Raw genomic sequence first — 12142 nt, forward strand, 5'->3', positions numbered from 1 at the left:
GACTTTCCACAGTAATGCCAGGATCTTTTTTCTAAGCAGTTACACTCAATTAAGATCCCAGTAGGTTGTGTGAATAACACAAAATACACCATTGAGAGTTACACTTCCCTAGCATTAATCCCTTTGGCCCCTATGGTGTTTACTTAGCTACTTAGGTTAGGCTTCTCTTCACTATTTCTCTTCTACAGTAAGCAAAATTATATAACAGTATGTGTTCTGTGTGTTGCCACATCATTTTATACCTTTCCAGAGCAATAAATTTTTAACATGCCCTTTTAACTCATGTGTTTTCTTGAGATGTCATGTTGTCACAGGAGGCCTGTAAGCATATACACTTAAGACATATATACACTGCCCCACACAGTGAGTATAAGCACAGTCAAGCATGTCTATAATCATATAGCACCACACTTCAACTTGTACGTTGCCTGTTTCTCAGCAGGCTACTTCACTTAGTAGCTGTGGTATCTCAGCATGGAACTACATAGTAAAGGGAAGGCATGGTCATGTTGAAAGTCAACCAGATAGTGGTAATCATAGAATCATAGTATGGTTTGGGTTGGAAAGGGCCTTAAAGGTTCCAGCCCCCCTGCCACAGCAGGGACACTTTCAACCAGACCAGGTTGTTTCAAGCCCCATCCAACCTGCCTTGAATACTTCCAGGGATGGGGCAACCACAGTTTCTCTGGGCAACCTGTGCCAGGGCCTCACCGCCCTCACAGTGAAGATTTTTTTTCCTAATGCCTAACCAAAATCTACCTTCTTTCAGCTTAAAGCCATTTCCTATTTTCTTGTCACTATATGCCCTTGTAAAAAGCCCCTCTCCAGCTTCTTTGTAGACCCTTTAGGTATTGCAAGACTGCTGTTTGCTTTCTGATAGCTTTGAATGCTCAACAGTACCTTCCCATCATGAATTTGGACAGGAGGCTTTATAAACCTCCGGTAAGTATTTTTTTTATTAAATGATCAGCTGCAAGTCTGAACTTATTTATACATACTTGGTTTTTCTTATGCCAGTACCTCCCCAATGTGGTAAAAAAACAACAACAAAAGAAAAGGTATAGAAAGGTATATAGAAAGGCATATAGAAAGGTATATAGAAAGGTATATAGAAAGGTATATAGAAAGGCTGGGAACCCAAGCATGTACCCCAAATACCATGGATCTGATAATGACAGTGCTCCCTCACATGCCATCCTCCCTTCAACAATCTTTTCGTGTCCCTCACCCTGAAAAAAAAACATTTCCAGCCACTGCCACTGCTGCTGTGGCTCTACCCAGCAAGAGATGTGTATGTGTAGCAGCTGGCAGAGCTGGGGAAGGAAAGCCTGTGTCTCTGGCATTTCAGTCCCTTTTGTGCTGCTGTAGCTTAGCCTCTGCAGGACATCCAGAAATCTCAAGCAAAGGTTTAACATACTCATTTCAGCCAAAGGGAAAAAAGAAAAAAAAAAAAAAAAAAAAGAGGATATGGCTGAAGAAACACAACTGAAAGACAGCCCTGGGGAAAGCACAGTTTCCCTTTACAGTGTCAGAACCTAGGAGTTCATCCCCTATTTTAGCACACTCATGTTTTATTGCTTCCTTCAATTATCATTTAAATTCATTTTCAGGTTCTGAGGTCTCCAATTTACAAAAGGACCCCTAGCCTATAGACACAGAAAAATGGTTTTGCGCCATCTCCTGACAGAATTATTACCATTATTATGTTACTTAAAATTTGTATTATATCTAAAATCCCACAATCAAATTAGGCCCCACTGCATTTTCTAACACCCAAATGTGTAACTAATAGCATTCCAGGCCCTCAGGAAAGACATTTAATTTTAAGGTAAACTCTTGGGGGCAGAAATTTTTGTTCTGTGGGGAAAAGGTCCCTGCAGCCTCTAGGTTGCACCACAATCCTAATAATAATGTTAGTAATTATAACTAATATTAGTATTAAATATTGTTACTTCAATTTTACCACAGCTTATACCCCTCTTTTGTCTTAACATGATGTGCTAAGAGTGTGTTTTATTCCTTCAGCTCAAGCAATCTTTATTTAATGTTTCAGTGCTGTCCTAAGGATGCTTTGCTTTGCTTACAGGGAACAATAGTCCAACAGAGTAAGTGTTTGGTGGGATGAATGGTTGTTGAAGTGAAGACAAAGGGTAAAAGAGAAGGGACACCAGCAAAAGCTGTTCTCCTGCTCCACACGAATGTTAATGCTCGTTCGGTGTTCCACAATGAACCCCTTCAGTACACTGAGTTACTGGAAAAAATCCTCTATGCTGAGAAAGATGCACATGTCACTGCAGAGTCAGAAGCTTGCGATGATTGTATCAGCACTTTTTGTCACACTCCCCCAAAGAAGTGTATGTTCCCTAAAAATGCTGCCAGAAGGCATTTCAGTTGTAGATTTAAAAAGTATTATCCTTAACCCGAATTGAGAGAAACAGGAACAAAATGTCAAAACACAAAGGCAAGACAGCTTAGTGTTAAAATGTTCCAAAATGCGATGCTGACTTAATACTGTTTTGTTACTACAAGGCAAGAGTTCAGTATCTTTTTTGTTTCATTCAACTCACTTATAACTATAGCAATACTGTGACTGCAAACAGCCTGAACGTCGGCTTGGCATGTTTGCAGTTGATGCCCTACTTTGTAAACACCATCATAAAAGTTAGGATCCAAATGACATTAAGCTCTTTAAGATTGAATACATTTCAAGCAGAATTAAAAAAACAAACAACAACATCACCACCCACCCACCCCCACAAAAAAAAAAAAAGAAAAAGAAAAAAGCAGTAAAACACTTCACAAGCACCGGAACGGTGACCTGGCTAATGCTCTCTCCTAAAGATGCAGGTGATAAGCATCTGTAAAAATGACTCATCTCTGTCAGTAAAATACCCTTGTAACCTTGAAAGGAGGGGTAATCTAGAAGATATCTGCACAATACTAAGAGGCGTCTGATTGTGCCTGCCTATGAGTCTTTTAACACCCAATTGACTCAATTGCACCTACTCAAAATGCTGTTCTTTACCTTTAGCCTAGAGAGGGAAACATGATTAGAAGTCCATGTGTAAAACCGCATTGAAGATTAATTGCCCCAGGAACACACAAAATACTAGTAGTACTCAGGTGCTTTGTATCAGTGAAGACTGGATAGTCTTTCCTAGCATTTTTTTAGCCCTTCTTGCGCTTCCACCTAGGAGAAAGTGCTATTAAATTCTTTTGTAAGAAAAAAGAATAGGCATCATAGCAACATCGTGTTTCTTGCTGTCAAAACAATGACCACTTCTTTTAGCGATATTAGTGTGTTTAAATTCTCCCTTCTGTAAATACAACTTAGGCTAAAAAGCATCCTTACTCTTCCAAAAGGTTTTAGAATATGAATTGATTTCAAGCTTTCATCTTTTTAAAGCACTATATTTATTATGAATATTGTTACTCCATTTGATTAAAACACTCTTTTATATACAGGAAAAAAAGAGAAGAATTTTATATACAGGAAAAAAGAGAAGAATTTCTCCTATGCCATAAGATCCAGCACATGGCAGATACTTCACTTCTCTAATGTTACTCCTTCCACCTCAAAGCAAGCAAATTTGCTATAAGGTAAAACAAACAAAATTAATTTAGCTCTGCTATGCTCTGACTGGATTTATCTGTTCTTAACTGTAGAATTAGTATTTAGCATGCAAATTAAATAGATAGATATAGGATGACCCCCTGTCTTTCATACCCAACCTTCTGTCTTCCTCATTTGTGCCATCATTGTCATTCAGCTGTGTTAGTCTGCCAGCAGTTCTGCTATAAGAGACATTGCTTTGTGAAGAGCTCCTGAGAGGGGGGTGTCTTTCTTGTCTTTGGCAAACTCTTCCTAAAGAGTATTTTCGGCAGTGTGCCAGCAGCTCTTGGCACAGATTAACCTGCTCACAGTGACTTGCAGTGCTGATACTTAATAGTCATCCCCTGTAGCTTAGCAGTAGCTGAGCTGGATAATTACAGCCCCTGAGTTGGCCTTGCATGTTGGGTTTCTACTGTTTGGCAAACTTGGAAGGCCAATTTAATCAATATAAACCAGGGAAAGAGAAAAGGAGAAATCCATCTTGCACTTAGTAGAATATTTTATCAACTTTGCTACTATTGAGAGAATGTTTCAGGGCGAAAAAATAGAATAGATTCAACAAACTGATACCAGTGAGCCTTCAGTAGATGAGGAGGAAAGAAAGAAAGGACTTTCTTTTATCAGTCATGCCAAGCAGGGAGAAGCATATGAAGATGGCATGACATCCGTGACATGCCGTAAGCTGTTGCTGTAGGAAAACATGCCATCCTTCAGGTTCAGGATAATGCAAGGAAGACCCTGAACCTCACCAGGGGATGTGGAACTATATCATTTTTACAAACTGAAACGCTGTTCCTAAAAAAGTTTGGTCCATGGTTTGGGTTTTTTTGTGGCAAACAGGCTGCAAAGGTAAGTGGGCAGGAACGGGAGTTTAGATCAACCCCCTACATTTTGTGGTGTGGGTGCTTCCTGAGCCCCTGCTACCCTGGGGACCGCTCTCGGAATGGGCAAGCAAATACCCTGGCGTGGTCTGGGGACAAGCCTCCTTGAGGAAGCGGCGGTGATGGGGCGGAGGCTGCTCAAAGCAGAGGGGCTCCATCCTCGCCCAGGCAAGCAGATTGAGTCGGGAGAGGCGGGGCGCCCTTCCACCCCCTGTGGCCGGGCTGGGCGGTGCCGGGGGCTGGCTGCAGGCGGAGGAAGAGTCCAGGGTATTCCTGAATGAACGTCTCCATCACCCCACACCTCCGCCCGGCGCCCGCCTCCCTCCCGCCACTCGCCGGTGTCGCTTCGAGGCGCAGCCAGTTTCTATAGCGACGGCGCTGATCCGCGGCTCTTCCGAGTAGTAACAAAGCCGGCCGCCCGCCCGCTGCCGCGCCGGAGCTGAGAGGGGACGAGGCTCCCTCTCCCGAAGACACCCCGCTCGCTTGCGGCGCCCGGACAGGTACGGAGCGAGGGGCTCTTTCTTCAGCGGCTGCCACCCGCCCCCTGCGCGGTCGGGCCATCGCCATGTGGCCGCGGTGCCCCAAGCCAGGCGGCGGGGCGCGGGGACCTGCCGCGGGGTGACGGCTGCGGGAGAGGCTGGGCTGCGGGCGTCGTCTGAGAGGAGGAGAAGGACGCGTCCGCGCCTGTGGCACCTGATAGGGGGGAGCGGGGAGGAGTGCCGCAGGTACGCCGGGCGACCCCGCTCCGATTCCGCCTGGGCAGGGCCGGGGGCGCAGCGGCAGTTCAGCGCCCGGATCGCCGCGGCTTGGCGGGGTGGGCCCGGCGGGTCGCCTCCACCGTCCCGCGCCGGCGTGAATGCCGCGCTGGGGGGGGGGGGGGGGGGGGAACGACACGGGCGGGCTCCGCGCCCTGGGCTGCAACCGGTGGGCTTGGCTTTGCCTCTTGGCCGAGGGCATCGATTCCCTTCCGCGGTTAAGATCACCCTCGATAATAGTGGTCTTGGTGGTGTTGGCTTTGCCCCCTTGGAAATTTGGGGGTTACAAAGTTTGATTTGTTCAGTTTTATAAAGTAACGTTGAATAGGGTGATAGCTTTAAAATGCGCTGCTTAGTTTAAGAAAAAAAAAATCAAAAGGATTGATTGGTATTGAAGAAATTACTGCTTCTTTTTAGGAGTAAGTGTACCAAAAGGTTTTACACAAAATGAGTCTGTAGCTTTCAAAGCCAGCTTAGCTCATTCGAAGACGGAGCCGCGGTAAAATGGTAGAGGTGATAAAGGCGTGCTTATCTCGGGCAACCAAGGTTAGTTAAGAATAAGCTACCCTTAGCCCCTGAAATTCTCGTGTCAGAGGGTCGATGAGAAGGTCATTAGCGGGAATGAGTTGCCTGACCGATGTTTGTAGTGACTATATGAATAACATTTGAATCGTAGTGACTACAAATAACCATGCATTTCAACAGAAGTTTAAAATTCAGAGCAACTTCCCAGTGATAACAGAACTGCTGACCTTGCATGATGAGGTCCGAAGGAGCAGCCATTAAGGTTCATTGCTGAATGATTTAGGAAATAAATTAGTCGATGGGCCAAGGCGAAGTTGTACTGTGGCATGTATGCAGCCAGCAGGATGCTGTAGATGAGAATCTTCTTGGATATGAACAAGAGAAAACAGGGAAATAGGATGTGAGATGAGGAGAGTGTGGCTATCATAGTTACTGAGTGGGCGGACAAGAATCAAAATTTTAAGTAGTATGTACTGTATATATCAGATTTGATATTCAAAACACTATACATAATGTAATACCAGCATATTGGAACCCAAAGGCTAAATATTGACTGCAAGAAGTTTGAGAAGTATATAAAAATAGTGACTGTTAAATGAAAAGTGGAGCTACTGTTACCATCTAAGTAAACGCTGTGAAAATATTTTATAGTGTGGAAAGAGGCGATGCAGCTCTCTTTAGCAATCATGAATACAAGTAGCATATAAACTGTAGACAGGCTTCTCTTGCAAGAGATGTTTAACTGAAATTAAGTTTTAAATAAGGGTTAATCAGGGTTAAACAATTCTGAATATAAAAGTTAAATGAGTAATATCAGCAATAGATACAATGGAATTAAGGTATAGTTTGTTAAAAATAAAATCACAAATAAACAGACAAACAGAAGTGGAATTTCTTATGTATATTGATTGTAGTGGTTTGCTCAGTGTTTATAAGTGTTTGTCCTTTGCTTCTTTCAGAAGCGCCACAACAGTTGTTTTGTTGAAAAAGTTATAACCTTCTGAATGACCTCTGTTTTTCATGCAACACTGAATAGCAAGCTCTTGAGTTTATTAAATGTGTAAAAATGGGGACCTCAGATTAGTTTAGCATGATGGAAAATCACATTTCAAGACCATACTCTGGGCTATCTGAAATTGAATGCACCTAGTAGGAAATAAAAGGTCAGCTGTATATAATAAAGACCTGGGGAGTTCTATTCCCTTAGCTGTGTGGCAGGGAATGAGAAACATCAGAACTCAATATAATCTTGCCCTGAAAGATGAAGGGATACGCAACATATTTACGTTTAACGCTTCCATGTGGTATTTCAGTCTTGAAGTTGTTCCATGTGGAACAATTGCAGACTCCACTTGATGAAGTTTATTAGGGATAAAAACAATGTATTAGTTAGTTGGGGCAGTACCAGGAAAGAACCCAATAGCCTACTATAGATAATATGTCCTGTAATAGGCTCTGACATGTATAAGAGCTTCTAATGGTCTGAACAGTTCTAGCACTTAGATCACAGTCTCTCAGAGTGTCATTTCACACCTTTCTGATGCTCCTCAGTCCAGACTAGGTTTACAGGAAGCCTGTTCTTAAATTGTCATGAAAGTGTCCTCTATAGCTGTGCACTCTGTACAGTGACATAAGGCCACTGCAGGAGTCTGCTTGCCAGTTTTCCTCTTGTTTTAATCAGTCCGAGTTTAACGTGTTCGTCTATATACTAGGTTTGATGACTCTGTTAAACGTTTTTCTGGAGATGTGTGTGCACCTGCTGAAGCCAGTGCCACTTACCACCTGCTGTCTAGAGACTGGTTTCAGTCCTTCCAGCAATGTTGCTAAGGACTATTAGGGATCCTCAGAGAGCAAAGGTTGGGAAATTCTCCTGTGGCCTTTGCACACGTTGTGTGCTGAAGCGCTTCCTATCCAATATAAACTACTGTTCTGACAATAACAGTATTGGTAGATGTGTACCTTAGAGTAGTGTAACATATGATAACTGTGACTTTCTAGTGTAAAGAAAACATTTGCGAGTGCTGTGGTAAGCTGCAAAGAGCTCAGGCCTCCTGAAAACATACCTTAGGTTTCAAATTCATATGCAAAGATACATAAAGGAGTACAAGATACGCAGCTTTTAACCTATTACAGCTCTACAATTGTTTAAACCCAATCTTCTGTGGTTTCATTCAGCTTGGTTTTCCTGCAGACATGATGTAGTGCAGCATTTTAGTCATAATAAGTGCCGTAAGTAAACATACCTTTCCTTTTCCTGTTATATCTTTTTCACTATTGACAGAGGAGTCCAGTTTTTCAGATCTGATGGTAGCTTTCAGCTGAGTTATTTTGCAGTGAGAGGATGTTCATGTGCAGACTTAACTTCAGTAGATTTCCAAATGGGTGGAAGTCTGTGGTAACTCTCCAGTCAGAAGTCTTTTATTAGCTGTCTAGACAAGATCTACACAAACATTCTGTGAAAGCTTAGATTACACAACAGCAATTTAAGTATAGTCTAGGTAGTGTGAAAACCTGAGATGCTCCAGTATCTCCAAAGTATTGAGCAGAGACTTGATATTTATTAACGCTTTACCTGTTATCTGTTGCCATTTCCAGGAAATCTAGCCTAAGTGTAACAAAGTTGTTCTATGATAGACTCGGGTTCACAAGCATTTTGTAGATATGTATTGCCTTTGGAAGCATCATCTATAAAGATTACTAGTGATGATGCTGCAGTGTTCAGAAATTGGGGAATGGCTGGGGATGGACTGTCTTATCTCTCTGCTTTCCGGCCTCAATTAAGAACTGTCCAAGTTACTGGGAGAAATGGCAGCCTGGCAGAAAGAAAGGAGTGTGATAATCTGGGTTTGAGAGCAGCCGTATGGAAACCTGAAAGAACCTGAAGGTTATGGGCCTGCAGTGAGGAACAAGGTGCGGTTTAATCTGCAGCCCGTGAGAGTTACCTGGGACTGGCATGAGGAGTCAGGTTGAGATGGGACTGGGACAGACTGGTGGAGGAGACCCAGGCAGGAAAATCTGTAGATATCAGGCTGTGTGCTCCCAGTGGATAGCCCCCTTAGGGGCTGCATTTTTTTTGTAAGCCTTCAAGGCTTTATTGTCAATATCTGCGGCAAAAGATATTGGTCAGGAAACCCAACCTTTCAATAATTGTTTGAGGGCAGCTGGTGTTCCAGGCAGGGGAGCTCATCTTGGCAGACAGTTCATGGCAAATAAGGAAAACTCCTGTTTCAGATGATAGATGGATAGCCAGTCTGTAAATCCCAGGCAGGAGATGTGCTCCTGTGAACAGAAAGGAAATATTCTCCTCTTGGTGACTCACAATCAGTGACCTGATCAGAGTCTGCTTGAAAAAGCATCTGACCTTGAAGCTTCTACTGTAGAATAGCTTTATGTGAAGGTATGTCTTGACCCCTGAGGAGCTGTCCTGCGGGTGTTTACAAAGAACCTGCAGAAGTCATTTGTCTCCTCATACATGATGGGGGATGTGGAGTGTCTCCACGGTAGTATTCTGTGGTGCAAATAAACCTCAAGCTGATACTGGCCTTTCACCGTTTAAACAATTCCTACAAGTAACTAACTCTCAAAAAAGCTTGAGAAGGCTTACTAGGGCTTCTACCACTATTGAAAATATTCGGCTTATTTAACTAGAATTTTGTAGTAACACCTTAAGCAGAAATTTTGTGTAGTGTTTGAATCACCCTTTGTCCAGGTGGAGTGTTGTATAACATGTGTAATGAGGGCTTTTATTTTCCTGTACCTTTTCAGTTCACTGAATTACAGTCATATGCTGTTAAAGTGCCAGCCACATGAAAGTCAAAGAAAGAAACAGTGCTGTGTTTGGTGCTAGGTACAATGAGTGGGTTGTGGGGTCACAAATTAAACAATGAGAATAAACCAAACCATTCACTATAATTGCAAACTATCCCGCACACTCAATGAAGCTTCCTGTGGAAGAAAATTATGTGTGATTGTATGACTAAAACTGTATTGTAATACATATATTCAGTGGAAAGCTGATGTTTTGTAATGCTGTAGTACTTGGCTTTGCTTTCAGTATATTACAGACATTTTACTGCGTCCAGTAAATCAAAGAGTGCTTTTGTACCTGATGCTTTACTCCCATAATCAAGTTGCCTCTTATTCTCTGATAAACTAAACAGATTGAGCTCTTTAAAGCCTTCACTTGAAGGAGTTTTATTCAGCTCCTGAATAATTTTTTTAGTGACAATCTCACTGTTCTTGGAGAAACTGTCCAGTCTCTCAAGATCCTTTATAGAATGTGAATATCAGAACTATGCAAAATATCTTTGATTTACTCTTACCAAAGCATAAATGGTACTGGTATCTGGAGCTAAAAAATAGCTATGTTTCCCTCCTCACCCATCCCATGTTGCTAAGTCCATGTTGCTAAGATCTCATATGCAGTGATTTGTCCTCTGTGATTTCTGTATGTCCCTGCTTGTTGCTGGGGGTGTTGGACTAGATGACCTTTAAAGGTCCCTTCAAACCCAAACTATTCTATTCCATTATTCTGTATCCTTTCAGATTATTTGTTTTGCACTAGACAGTTCCCTATTCTCAAGGACTGGTTTGTTATTTCCAGGCTGTGTATGAGGTTGTATTCAGGTACATTTTGTTTCAATGAGCCTGTTTTGCCAAATAATTCTGTCCTCTTAATTATTTACTTTTCTGCCATATTTTTGTGCAATTCATATAATTTATCAGAAGTTATTTTATATTTCCCTTAAGTCCACTAGTAAAAACACTTATTAGCCTAGTGCTCAGCTCCCCCTTTAAAACATGTCTATTTGATGATCCCTTTTGGCAGTCATTATTGGAGAAATGTGTGTACATTTTATGACTACGTGCTTCATTCACAGTGTGACGTACTCAGTTTATGTGAATAGTCATACCTTTCTCTATAGCAATCTGATGCAATAATAATGCAACTAGAAAGCACTTTATTGTTAAAGAGAAATGCTGTTTTCTTTTGTTAATTCTTCATTTTGTTTGTATCACTGGAGCAAGGTTCTTAAGTGGAAGCACTCTGCATTTTTCAATATTCTAATGTATGTCTCCTTTCTTCTATGTCATCTCCATGGCAGACCTGGAGTTGTCTTATCCTCCCTGTAGGTCTCTGAGATAAATCCTTGATGTTTGTGTTATTAAGTTCAAGGTTGACACCTTGAATAGCACTTGTTAAGTAAATGAAAATGAAATACAATGTTACTAGTCAGTTCTATCAAAAAAGACCAAAAGATCTGTCTAAAAGGGAGAGCACCTTCTAGCAGTATAGCTCATGTTATTCCTCACTGGCCATTAGGTGGTATTTTACACTTCAGAAGGCAGGCTTGGATGCCTACTCATTTAAAGATCATCTAACAATGAAAAAATTCATTTCTGTCCCTCTCTGTCTTTTAAAAACTAGGAGCAATGTAAAACCTGTCCTTTATACCATAAGTTTCTCTTAGCCTGAAATATTAATACCTTAAAATACCATGTCTCCCACAGGACAAATTGAACAGAGAACCTACCAACGATGAATCATCTGGTTTTGTTAGTAGTCAGACGCTTTGGTCATGGATGGATGGATGGATGGATAGATGCATGAATAGATTGAGCCCAGAGCTGTAAGCCAGCCTGGCAGCTAGTAGGTAAGTCCCTGGAAGCTCACCAAAATGTTTTCTCAAGCATCATATCTCTGTTTTACATATCGTATTTTGCCAAATCATATCCTAGAATAGGTATCTCTTAAGACAATAGGATCACACTTAAGCATATATCTACTTTTAGCTGAACTTAAGCATGTGCATACTTGTATATGCTCAAGTAGGGATCTGAAGGAGAATGCTTTCTTGGATGGGGAGACAGAGAAAACAGCTCTTACAAGACTTGGAGTGAGGCAGAGCTGAAAATTACTGGTGTGCAGGTGATTTAAGTATGAAGTAATAATATTGCATGGTTATGGATCCCACAAAAATCCTACATGAAGTATATTTCTAGTAAATATTACGTAATAGGTCTCTTAAGAATAAATGAAACAGACTCCCTTACATGGCTATCTTGCCTGTCTATGCCACCTTTCAGGCAAGTTAAGAAAGCATTTAAACCCCTAGAATGGAGAAACATTGAGTGCAATGATGTCTCCCTGCCTTTGCCTGCTATACCTCCCAAGATAGGTTGTCCTACAGCAGTGTGCTGTGCTGGTGGGTCTGGCAACATTTGCATTATGAAGCCTCTTTTTATGAACTTAATGTAACATGTTCAAAACATCTGCATCATGCTTGTGTGGTTTTTAGGGACTGAGGATAATTTTCCATGTGTCCATCAGTGTAAATGTAAGGCTTCAGTAAGATATGCTGACATAG

General features: G+C 41.8%; 1 protein-coding gene across 4 annotated transcripts in view; it reads left to right on the forward strand.

Annotated features, from left to right (window-relative positions):
- The first annotated feature begins 4590 nt into the window (after nucleotides 1-4590).
- Nucleotides 4591-12142, forward strand: part of RNF182 (ring finger protein 182) — a 32541-nt gene continuing 24989 nt past the window's right edge. For 3 of the 4 annotated variants that reach the window (XM_061449537.1, XM_061449538.1, XM_061449540.1), the window contains exons 1-2: nucleotides 4699-5219; nucleotides 11286-11428. The gene's annotated coding sequence lies outside the window, so the exon portion shown is untranslated. Of the gene's footprint in view, nucleotides 5220-11285; nucleotides 11429-12142 lie in introns of all 4 variants that reach the window. The other variant, XR_009742732.1, reaches the window with a different exon arrangement.

This window comes from Pezoporus flaviventris, unplaced genomic scaffold, assembly GCF_033815535.1.
Source record: "Pezoporus flaviventris isolate CSIRO_AGI_PZ_B2104156 unplaced genomic scaffold, CSIRO_AGI_Pfla_v1 ptg000007l, whole genome shotgun sequence".
Classification (NCBI taxonomy): Eukaryota; Metazoa; Chordata; class Aves; order Psittaciformes; family Psittacidae; genus Pezoporus; species Pezoporus flaviventris.